At 37.2% G+C, this 12,500-nt stretch overlaps 4 non-coding genes across 4 annotated transcripts; all 4 read right to left on the bottom strand.

The window, feature by feature from the left end:
* Positions 1-6,205: 6,205 nt before the first annotated feature.
* LOC128008963 (5S ribosomal RNA) lies at positions 6,206-6,324 on the bottom strand. The gene has a single exon (XR_008180685.1). It is a non-coding gene; the product is annotated as a 5S ribosomal RNA (ribosomal RNA).
* Positions 6,325-6,835: 511 nt separating this feature from the next.
* On the bottom strand, positions 6,836-6,954 carry LOC128008961 (5S ribosomal RNA). Its single transcript, XR_008180683.1, has one exon. It is a non-coding gene; the product is annotated as a 5S ribosomal RNA (ribosomal RNA).
* A 375-nt stretch (positions 6,955-7,329) lies between these two features.
* LOC128008960 (5S ribosomal RNA) lies at positions 7,330-7,448 on the bottom strand. The gene has a single exon (XR_008180682.1). It is a non-coding gene; the product is annotated as a 5S ribosomal RNA (ribosomal RNA).
* Positions 7,449-7,958: 510 nt separating this feature from the next.
* LOC128008959 (5S ribosomal RNA) lies at positions 7,959-8,077 on the bottom strand. Its single transcript, XR_008180681.1, has one exon. It is a non-coding gene; the product is annotated as a 5S ribosomal RNA (ribosomal RNA).
* Positions 8,078-12,500: the final 4,423 nt, after the last annotated feature.

Below are 12,500 nucleotides of genomic sequence, written 5' to 3'. Positions count from 1 at the left end.
ACAGCACCTGGTATTCCCAGGCGGTCTCCCATCCAAGTACTAACCAGGGCCAAACCTGCTTAGCTTCCGAGATCAGACGAGATCGGGCATAGCCTTTTTTTTTTTTTTTTTTTTTTATTGAAATTCACAAATGTACAGTTCAATTTCAGTTGTTCACATTAAACAACATAATCATTTCATCATTTTTTTTTTTTTTTTTTTTTTCTTACCTTCAGAACATAATTTTTACCAGTTATACAAAACCTCTTTTCTCTCTCCTTCTTTTATGAATTTGTTTCCAGTTACAAAGAATTCCTTCACATCATCTCCCCCATATTTATAGCACATTTCAATATCTCTTGTCATTATTGCTTTGAACAAGTCTTTTATTTTGACTTTTCTCCCTTCAAAGTGTGCATAATTCCGTCTAAGTACAACAGCTAATCTGGCGTGGCTTAGAACATAATTGATAAACCAAAAGTCTATTGCTGTCGTCTTCTGAAACACTCCAAATAAAAATATTTTTCCCCATCCCTCCTCCAAATTCACGTCCTCAAAACAATTATTTTTTAATAGACTCTTTAAGAAAACAAAAAAATCTTTTAATTCATCACATTGCAAAAAATAATGCAAAAAAGTCTCATGTTCCTTGTTACATACATCACACATCACATTATTAGCATTATTTATTTTGTTTAGTACTACATTTGTATAGATTCTATTGTGTCTTATTAAGAAGTCATTATTTTCACATTCTATAGTATTGTATTTTATGTCCATATTTGACCATATTTTCTTTACATCCAAGTCTTCAAACACCCTACTCCATACTTTTTCAGATGCTGGCACTTTTATTTGATCCATTATAAACAGGTCATAGACTTTCTTTACGCTAATGCTTTTTATATTATATTTTTCCCCGTCTTTCATTATGTACATCTCAGGCAAATCCTGTTGTTTTTTCTTTACACAACTTTTTTCTATAACATTCACCCATTTCGATGGTAGACTTGCTTTAATTCTTTCATATATATTTTCCACCTTTACTCTGCTCTCCATGCCATCCAACTCACACACTGAGTCATATATACAGTTATTTCTAAGAAAACCTGGAATAACTTCATATATAATATCTTTCACTTGCCTTATTCCGGCTTCTAAGAATTTGGGCTCATACAATGTTTTATTGTTGTGTTTAAATTTATCATTTAAAAACAATGGCAAATTTATAAATGTGTGCACCTCTGTGCAATCATATTCTACTTTTGGCAGGAATTGCCTCCATACCTCCATCACCTCCCTGTATATGTCTGGCATTCCCACAGTCATTGACTGCTTAAAGCCCATATACCACCCATACTCTCCCATTCTTCCAACATCATCAATGTATTTCTTTAAAAATTCTCTCCAACCAAACTCCCATCTTCCTTCCATATATTTTTTAACAGTTTTTATTCTTATTGCCAACTTTTTTGTTTCTAAATCAATCAGCTTTAATCCACCTTCCTGTTTCCTCGCCACTAATGTTTTTTGTGCAATTTTCACTCCCTTGCCTTCCCATATAAAATCATGTACAATTTTATTTAACTCATTCATCACCCACTCAGGCATTTCAATTACACTCATTACATATACACATACCGACAGCATAAGATTATTAACCACAATTATTTTCCCTTTTATCCTTAATTTTCTTCCTTTCCATGCAATACAAACTGTTCTTATCTTATTTATCACTCCAGCCCATGTTATATCCCTTGCCTCCTTTGAATCTACCCCTAAATATACACCCAACACTTTCATGTACTTTTCCTCAACCCTCACACCTACATCAGATCTTTCTACTTCTCCTATATACATTATTTCAGATTTTTCTCTATTTATTTTCGCCCCTGATGCCTTTCCATATTTTTCCACCAACTCTAAAACCTTTCCCACACTGCTTATTTCCCTTACTGTCACTGTTGTGTCATCGGCATACTGGTTAATTATACACTTCCCTCCATATGGCAACTCAATTCCTCTTATTCTCTTGTCTCTCTTAATTAATGATGCCAAAGGTTCAACAGAAAGGGCGTATAACAAAGCGGATAGCGGGCAGCCTTGCCGCACTGACCTTCCCACATCAAATGTATCTGTCAATATTCCGTTCACCTTTACACAGCTTCTTGCACTTCCATACAATCTCCTCACCCATCCTACCATTCTCTCCCCAAAACCAAACTTTTCCAAGACCTTAAATAAAAACTTGTGTTCGACCCTATCAAAGGCCTTGTTCCAGTCTATCCCCAACACTATCCCACCCTTCCCATCCCTCTTCATATACTCAATCACATCTCTGATTGTTCCAATTGTATCTGCTATATCTCTTCCAGGAATGCTGTAGCTTTGTGTTGGCTGAATAATATCTCCGATTACTCTTTTCATCCTGTTTGCCAAAACTTTGGTGAGTATTTTGTAGTCTGTGTTCAACAAGCTAATCGGCCTATAATTTTCTAAATCTAATTTATTCCCCTTCTTAAAAACTAGTGTTATCACTCCCTCTACCATTTTACTCTGTATTATTTCTGTTCTCTCCATTCCTTTATATACTTCCACTAAAATTGGTGCTACATCATTTTTATATAATTTGTACCATTCTGTCCCTATCCCATCACTTCCTGGGCTTTTCCCACTTCTTAAACCTTCTATTGCAGCTATAACCTCTTCTTCCTCTATCTCTCTATCACACCATCCCTTTTCTTCTTCCCCTAGCTCCCTCTCTACACACTTCAATACTTCCTCTATACTTGCCTCATCCACACATCCTCTCATATACAACTCACCATAAAACTCTTGCACCCTCTCCAATATATCTACATAGTCTGTTATTATCTCTCTCTTTTTTGAATATATTTCATGGATATATGTCTTACCTTGCCTTCTTTTTTCTAAACCCAGGAAATACCCTGTGCACTTTTCTCCTTCCAGTGCATATTTCGCCTTACTTCTTAAAATTGCTCCTTTGCATTTTTCTTTCTCATATCTCTCTAACCTCATATTTGCTTCTATATACTTTTCCATGCAATATCCTTCTTCATCATCTACTCTGCTGAGTTCTATCCTCACTTGCTCTCTAAGCTCCCTTTCCTCTTTCATCATCCTCTCTTTTCTTTTCTTACTATACCTTATGCTTAAAGCTTTAATTTCATTTTTTACCTCCTCCCATCTCTTACCAATGTCATTATTAACTTCATCTTCCTCCAAGCATTCCTCCAACCACTGATTTTCCTGAAGTAGTAAAACTTTCATCTGTTGTCTATATTCCTCTTCTTCAATATACACTGCATTTAGTATCCACATCCCTCCACCCACCTCTCTCCTTCCGACTTTGATCCTAAATCTAACCCCATCATGATCACTAAAGTTATTCTGCTGATGTCTTATTTCATCAATGTAACTTATGGTATCTCCCTGCACTATCACTAAATCAATCCTACTCTGCTTTAATATCCCTTCTCTCATCTGCCTCCTTGTGAACTCTCTCTTCTCCGGATTCTCATGTCTCCATACGTCAAGTAATCCCTTATCCCTCATTACTTCCATTAACATTAATCTTGATTTTTCCCACCTGAAACTCCCTCCTTTCCCAACATCCAATCTACTACATATAATGTTAAAGTCGCCTACTATTATGCACCTTCCAACAATTAGATCCCTTAGCTCCTCAATACAACATCTCTTATCATTTTCCACGTTGGGAACATATATATTAATTAATCTGAATTCAATACCTCTGAATTTAAATTCTACAACTAAAATTCTCCCTATCTGATCTCTGTACACCTGCCTTACATTTTCAATCCTATCTTTTTTAATCATTATCGCTACACCCCTTGCATTTTTTGCACCGTTGTTAAAGTATATATCTCCCTTCCATAAATCCTTTACTTCTCTCACTTTTTCATCATCCCAATTTGTTTCTTGAATACAAATTATATCACTCCTATATGTAAATTTTAATTCCTTCAACTTGTTAATATTCCTTAACCCATTTGCATTTACTGAAGTTACAGAAACCATGCCAGCAAATCAAAGAAAAAATTATATATATATATTTCATTTTTAACCCAAAACATATAATACCATTATAGAATTCATGTACCAGAGCGTTGTTCTTTTATCAGTTCAATTCTGTCCTTATCTCTCTCCGCCTTTCTTTTAACAGTCAGTTTTTGTAGTGTTGTCTGCGTTCGTTGAGGAATCTTACTTTCTTTCCTTTGAGGTACTGCTTGTTGCTCTACTTTTTTCTCTTGTTCAGTTCCCAGTAGCTTTACATCCTCTTCATCCTCTTCCTCCTCTTCGTCTTGTTCATCTTGCTTCTCCTCCTCTTCTTCCTCCTCCTCCCTCCTTTCTCCATCATCGGCCTCCTCACCAGCTGTTCCAGCTCTCTGTCCCCTTACAGCTCCATCCTGTCCATTACCACTTTCTCTTCCATCTTTTGTAACCTCCATGTCATCCTCGCTCACTGTGCTTTGCTTCTCTGTTTGATCGTCCTCCCTCCTCTCATCCTCTTCACGTTGCTCACCCTCCTCCTCTATTACTCTCTCTGTTTGCTCTCCACACTCCCTTGCATAGTGGCCTACCTTGCCACATGAAAAACATTTAAACTCTGGGCATTCTCGAAATAAATGTCCTGTTTTAATGCACAACCTGCATACACGCACCTGCCTGTCGTGTATGACACGAAAGTACTCTGTGCCTCTTAATGTTTCAAACCTGGTTGAATATGGGAGTGAGCGAACTTCATCAGTGAACCGGACTTTTAAAAATCTCGTTCCATCTAAAATATCAGTTCCTGGCCATACCCGGCGCTTAATGGCAGACAGTGGTTTAACTCCCCATTCTTCCAGCTTTGCAAAAATCTTCTGATCTTCCAAATAAACTGGCAGGTTAATAAATGACACTACCATTTCATTGTTCACAATGTCTCTGGCGTGCACCATTGCTCCTTTTACTCTAACACCGTCCATCAGTTTACTCTTTGCCATATCATCCTTCATTGTAAGTTCGTATGACCTTTCTCCTCTCACTCTGCATCCCACCACTTCTCCACACTCCTTCTTTACACCTCTTAATAAGTCCATCATAGAGATGTTTTCTGTTCCTGCCACTTCAACTTCCACAGTCAACTCTTTGGAATATTTCTCATGGTGTTCTCCACATACCTCTTTTCTGATATTCCTCCTTTCATCGCTTGCATTCATGGAAGATTGATGTCCTTTTCCGCTGTCATTATCCATGCTTTGTCCATTGTTTGCTTGTCCGTCTTTCATTTTGAGTTCTTTGTTTGCTGCCATGCTTTCTATTTCCATCACAGAAATAAAACTGTATTTGATGGTCCCCCAAACAGCAAAGGCTGCTGGGGGAACACTTTAGACACAAAATAAACTTTAACTTTTGAAAACAAAGGTTATTTCAAAAATAAAAACGAATTTAAATACTATTTTAGATGTAAAGATTCTCTGTTTGCTCTTTCAGCTACTCACTTCCTGGACTGTACCACTATCGGGCATAGCCAGGTTGGTATGGCCGTAAGCGAAGACAGCAGCAAAGAGAGGGCTATTTAAAGACCAGCCAATCTAATCGCCAGTACATTATATAAGTAGGAAAGAAAACCCAAAAGCTTAAAGCACCTGGTATTCCTAGGCAGTCTCTCATCAAAGTGCTAACCATACCTAAACCTGCTAAGATTCAGAGATCGGCATTGACTCTATTTTTTGGCAAAATTATTATATACTAAGTGAAAAATGTCCAAAAAGCTTACAGCACCTGGTATTCCCAGGCAGTCTCCCATCCATGTACTAACCAGGCCCAAACCTGTTAATATTCAGAGATCGGGCATTGACTCTATTTTTTGGCAAAATTATTATATACTAAGTGAAAAATGTCCAAAAAGCTTACAGCACCTGGTATTCCCAGGCAGTCTCCCATCCATGTACTAACCAGGCCCAAACCTGTTAATATTCAGAGATCGGGCATTGACTCTATTTTTTTTTTTTTTTTTTTTTAATGAAAGATTATTATATAATTCGTGAAATTTTTCAAACAGATTAAAGCACCTGGTATTCCCAGGCAGTCTCCCATCCATGTACTAACCAGGCCCAAACCTGCTAATATTCAGAGATCGGGCATTGACTCTATTTTTTGGCAAAATTATTATATACTAAGTGAAAAATGTCCAAAAAGCTTACAGCACCTGGTATTCCCAGGCGGTCTCCCATCCAAGTACTAACCAGGCCCAAACCTGCTTAGCTTCCGAGATCAGACGAGATCGGGCATAGCCAGGTTGGTATGGCCGTAAGCGAAGACTGCTGCAAAGAGAGGGCTATTTAAAGACCAGCCAATCTAATCGCCAGTACATTATATAAGTAGGAAAGAAAACCCAAAAGCTTAAAGCACCTGGTATTCCTAGGCAGTCTCTCATCAAAGTGCTAACCATACCTAAACCTGCTAAGATTCAGAGATCGGGCATTGACTCTTTTTTTTTTTTTTTTTTTTTAAATGAAAGATTATTATATAATTCGTGAAATTTTCCAAAGAGATTAAAGCACCTGGTATTCCCAGGCAGTCTCTCATCAAAGTGCTAACCAGACCTAAACCTGCTAAGATTCAGAGATCGGGCATTGACTCTATTTTTTGGCAAAATTATTATATACTAAGTGAAAAATGTCCAAAAAGCTTACAGCACCTGGTATTCCCAGGCAGTCTCCCATCCATGTACTAACCAGGCCCAAACCTGTTAATATTCAGAGATCGGGCATTGACTCTATTTTTTTGGCAAAATTATTATATACTAAGTGAAAAATGTCCAAAAAGCTTACAGCACCTGGTATTCCCAGGCGGTCTCCCATCCAAGTACTAACCAGGCCCAAACCTGCTTAGCTTCCGAGATCAGACGAGATCGGGCATAGCCAGGTTGGTATGGCCGTAAGCGAAGACAGCAGCAAAGAGAGGGCTATTTAAAGACCAGCCAATCTAATCGCCAGTACATTATATAAGTAGGAAAGAAAACCCAAAAGCTTAAAGCACCTGGTATTCCTAGGCAGTCTCTCATCAAAGTGCTAACCATACCTAAACCTGCTAAGATTCAGAGATCGGGCATTGACTCTATTTTTTTTTTTTTTTTTTTTTTAATGAAAGATTATTATATAATTCGTGAAATTTTTCAAACAGATTAAAGCACCTGGTATTCCCAGGCAGTCTCCCATCCATGTACTAACCAGGCCCAAACCTGCTAATATTCAGAGATCGGGCATTGACTCTATTTTTTGGCAAAATTATTATATACTAAGTGAAAAATGTCCAAAAAGCTTACAGCACCTGGTATTCCCAGGCGGTCTCCCATCCAAGTACTAACCAGGCCCAAACCTGCTTAGCTTCCGAGATCAGACGAGATCGGGCATAGCCAGGTTGGTATGGCCGTAAGCGAAGACAGCAGAAAAGAGAGGGCTATTTAAAGACCAGCCAATCTAATCGCCAGTACATTATATAAGTAGGAAAGAAAACCCAAAAGCTTAAAGCACCTGGTATTCCTAGGCAGTCTCTCATCAAAGTGCTAACCATACCTAAACCTGCTAAGATTCAGAGATCGGGCATTGACTCTTTTTTTTTTTTTTTTTTTTTAAATGAAAGATTATTATATAATTCGTGAAATTTTCCAAAGAGATTAAAGCACCTGGTATTCCCAGGCAGTCTCTCATCAAAGTGCTAACCAGACCTAAACCTGCTAAGATTCAGAGATCGGGCATTGACTCTATTTTTTGGCAAAATTATTATATACTAAGTGAAAAATGTCCAAAAAGCTTACAGCACCTGGTATTCCCAGGCAGTCTCCCATCCATGTACTAACCAGGCCCAAACCTGTTAATATTCAGAGATCGGGCATTGACTCTATTTTTTGGCAAAATTATTATATACTAAGTGAAAAATGTCCAAAAAGCTTACAGCACCTGGTATTCCCAGGCGGTCTCCCATCCAAGTACTAACCAGGCCCAAACCTGCTTAGCTTCCGAGATCAGACGAGATCGGGCATAGCCAGGTTGGTATGGCCGTAAGCGAAGACTGCTGCAAAGAGAGGGCTATTTAAAGACCAGCCAATCTAATCGCCAGTACATTATATAAGTAGGAAAGAAAACCCAAAAGCTTAAAGCACCTGGTATTCCTAGGCAGTCTCTCATCAAAGTGCTAACCATACCTAAACCTGCTAAGATTCAGAGATCGGGCATTGACTCTTTTTTTTTTTTTTTTTTAAATGAAAGATTATTATATAATTCGTGAAATTTTCCAAAGAGATTAAAGCACCTGGTATTCCCAGGCAGTCTCTCATCAAAGTGCTAACCAGACCTAAACCTGCTAAGATTCAGAGATCGGGCATTGACTCTATTTTTTGGCAAAATTATTATATACTAAGTGAAAAATGTCCAAAAAGCTTACAGCACCTGGTATTCCCAGGCAGTCTCCCATCCATGTACTAACCAGGCCCAAACCTGTTAATATTCAGAGATCGGGCATTGACTCTATTTTTTGGCAAAATTATTATATACTAAGTGAAAAATGTCCAAAAAGCTTACAGCACCTGGTATTCCCAGGCGGTCTCCCATCCAAGTACTAACCAGGGCCAAACCTGCTTAGCTTCCGAGATCAGACGAGATCGGGCATAGCCTTTTTTTTTTTTTTTTATTTTTATTGAAATTCACAAATGTACAGTTCAATTTCAGTTGTTCACATTAAACAACATAATCATTTCATCATTTTTTTTTTTTTTTTTTTTTTCTTACCTTCAGAACATAATTTTTACCAGTTATACAAAACCTCTTTTCTCTCTCCTTCTTTTATGAATTTGTTTCCAGTTACAAAGAATTCCTTCACATCATCTCCCCCATATTTATAGCACATTTCAATATCTCTTGTCATTATTGCTTTGAACAAGTCTTTTATTTTGACTTTTCTCCCTTCAAAGTGTGCATAATTCCGTCTAAGTACAACAGCTAATCTGGCGTGGCTTAGAACATAATTGATAAACCAAAAGTCTATTGCTGTCGTCTTCTGAAACACTCCAAATAAAAATATTTTTCCCCATCCCTCCTCCAAATTCACGTCCTCAAAACAATTATTTTTTAATAGACTCTTTAAGAAAACAAAAAAATCTTTTAATTCATCACATTGCAAAAAATAATGCAAAAAAGTCTCATGTTCCTTGTTACATACATCACACATCACATTATTAGCATTATTTATTTTGTTTAGTACTACATTTGTATAGATTCTATTGTGTCTTATTAAGAAGTCATTATTTTCACATTCTATAGTATTGTATTTTATGTCCATATTTGACCATATTTTCTTTACATCCAAGTCTTCAAACACCCTACTCCATACTTTTTCAGATGCTGGCACTTTTATTTGATCCATTATAAACAGGTCATAGACTTTCTTTACGCTAATGCTTTTTATATTATATTTTTCCCCGTCTTTCATTATGTACATCTCAGGCAAATCCTGTTGTTTTTTCTTTACACAACTTTTTTCTATAACATTCACCCATTTCGATGGTAGACTTGCTTTAATTCTTTCATATATATTTTCCACCTTTACTCTGCTCTCCATGCCATCCAACTCACACACTGAGTCATATATACAGTTATTTCTAAGAAAACCTGGAATAACTTCATATATAATATCTTTCACTTGCCTTATTCCGGCTTCTAAGAATTTGGGCTCATACAATGTTTTATTGTTGTGTTTAAATTTATCATTTAAAAACAATGGCAAATTTATAAATGTGTGCACCTCTGTGCAATCATATTCTACTTTTGGCAGGAATTGCCTCCATACCTCCATCACCTCCCTGTATATGTCTGGCATTCCCACAGTCATTGACTGCTTAAAGCCCATATACCACCCATACTCTCCCATTCTTCCAACATCATCAATGTATTTCTTTAAAAATTCTCTCCAACCAAACTCCCATCTTCCTTCCATATATTTTTTAACAGTTTTTATTCTTATTGCCAACTTTTTTGTTTCTAAATCAATCAGCTTTAATCCACCTTCCTGTTTCCTCGCCACTAATGTTTTTTGTGCAATTTTCACTCCCTTGCCTTCCCATATAAAATCATGTACAATTTTATTTAACTCATTCATCACCCACTCAGGCATTTCAATTACACTCATTACATATACACATACCGACAGCATAAGATTATTAACCACAATTATTTTCCCTTTTATCCTTAATTTTCTTCCTTTCCATGCAATACAAACTGTTCTTATCTTATTTATCACTCCAGCCCATGTTATATCCCTTGCCTCCTTTGAATCTACCCCTAAATATACACCCAACACTTTCATGTACTTTTCCTCAACCCTCACACCTACATCAGATCTTTCTACTTCTCCTATATACATTATTTCAGATTTTTCTCTATTTATTTTCGCCCCTGATGCCTTTCCATATTTTTCCACCAACTCTAAAACCTTTCCCACACTGCTTATTTCCCTTACTGTCACTGTTGTGTCATCGGCATACTGGTTAATTATACACTTCCCTCCATATGGCAACTCAATTCCTCTTATTCTCTTGTCTCTCTTAATTAATGATGCCAAAGGTTCAACAGAAAGGGCGTATAACAAAGCGGATAGCGGGCAGCCTTGCCGCACTGACCTTCCCACATCAAATGTATCTGTCAATATTCCGTTCACCTTTACACAGCTTCTTGCACTTCCATACAATCTCCTCACCCATCCTACCATTCTCTCCCCAAAACCAAACTTTTCCAAGACCTTAAATAAAAACTTGTGTTCGACCCTATCAAAGGCCTTGTTCCAGTCTATCCCCAACACTATCCCACCCTTCCCATCCCTCTTCATATACTCAATCACATCTCTGATTGTTCCAATTGTATCTGCTATATCTCTTCCAGGAATGCTGTAGCTTTGTGTTGGCTGAATAATATCTCCGATTACTCTTTTCATCCTGTTTGCCAAAACTTTGGTGAGTATTTTGTAGTCTGTGTTCAACAAGCTAATCGGCCTATAATTTTCTAAATCTAATTTATTCCCCTTCTTAAAAACTAGTGTTATCACTCCCTCTACCATTTTACTCTGTATTATTTCTGTTCTCTCCATTCCTTTATATACTTCCACTAAAATTGGTGCTACATCATTTTTATATAATTTGTACCATTCTGTCCCTATCCCATCACTTCCTGGGCTTTTCCCACTTCTTAAACCTTCTATTGCAGCTATAACCTCTTCTTCCTCTATCTCTCTATCACACCATCCCTTTTCTTCTTCCCCTAGCTCCCTCTCTACACACTTCAATACTTCCTCTATACTTGCCTCATCCACACATCCTCTCATATACAACTCACCATAAAACTCTTGCACCCTCTCCAATATATCTACATAGTCTGTTATTATCTCTCTCTTTTTTGAATATATTTCATGGATATATGTCTTACCTTGCCTTCTTTTTTCTAAACCCAGGAAATACCCTGTGCACTTTTCTCCTTCCAGTGCATATTTCGCCTTACTTCTTAAAATTGCTCCTTTGCATTTTTCTTTCTCATATCTCTCTAACCTCATATTTGCTTCTATATACTTTTCCATGCAATATCCTTCTTCATCATCTACTCTGCTGAGTTCTATCCTCACTTGCTCTCTAAGCTCCCTTTCCTCTTTCATCATCCTCTCTTTTCTTTTCTTACTATACCTTATGCTTAAAGCTTTAATTTCATTTTTTACCTCCTCCCATCTCTTACCAATGTCATTATTAACTTCATCTTCCTCCAAGCATTCCTCCAACCACTGATTTTCCTGAAGTAGTAAAACTTTCATCTGTTGTCTATATTCCTCTTCTTCAATATACACTGCATTTAGTATCCACATCCCTCCACCCACCTCTCTCCTTCCGACTTTGATCCTAAATCTAACCCCATCATGATCACTAAAGTTATTCTGCTGATGTCTTATTTCATCAATGTAACTTATGGTATCTCCCTGCACTATCACTAAATCAATCCTACTCTGCTTTAATATCCCTTCTCTCATCTGCCTCCTTGTGAACTCTCTCTTCTCCGGATTCTCATGTCTCCATACGTCAAGTAATCCCTTATCCCTCATTACTTCCATTAACATTAATCTTGATTTTTCCCACCTGAAACTCCCTCCTTTCCCAACATCCAATCTACTACATATAATGTTAAAGTCGCCTACTATTATGCACCTTCCAACAATTAGATCCCTTAGCTCCTCAATACAACATCTCTTATCATTTTCCACGTTGGGAACATATATATTAATTAATCTGAATTCAATACCTCTGAATTTAAATTCTACAACTAAAATTCTCCCTATCTGATCTCTGTACACCTGCCTTACATTTTCAATCCTATCTTTTTTAATCATTATCGCTACACCCCTTGCATTTTTTGCACCGTTGTTAAAGTATATATCTCCCTTCCATAAATCCTTTACTT

This window comes from Carassius gibelio, chromosome B22 (genome assembly GCF_023724105.1).
Source record: "Carassius gibelio isolate Cgi1373 ecotype wild population from Czech Republic chromosome B22, carGib1.2-hapl.c, whole genome shotgun sequence".
In the NCBI taxonomy this organism is placed as follows: domain Eukaryota; kingdom Metazoa; phylum Chordata; class Actinopteri; order Cypriniformes; family Cyprinidae; genus Carassius; species Carassius gibelio.
Note: the sequence above shows the minus strand (reverse complement) of the source record. Positions and strands in the feature narration are given on the sequence as shown.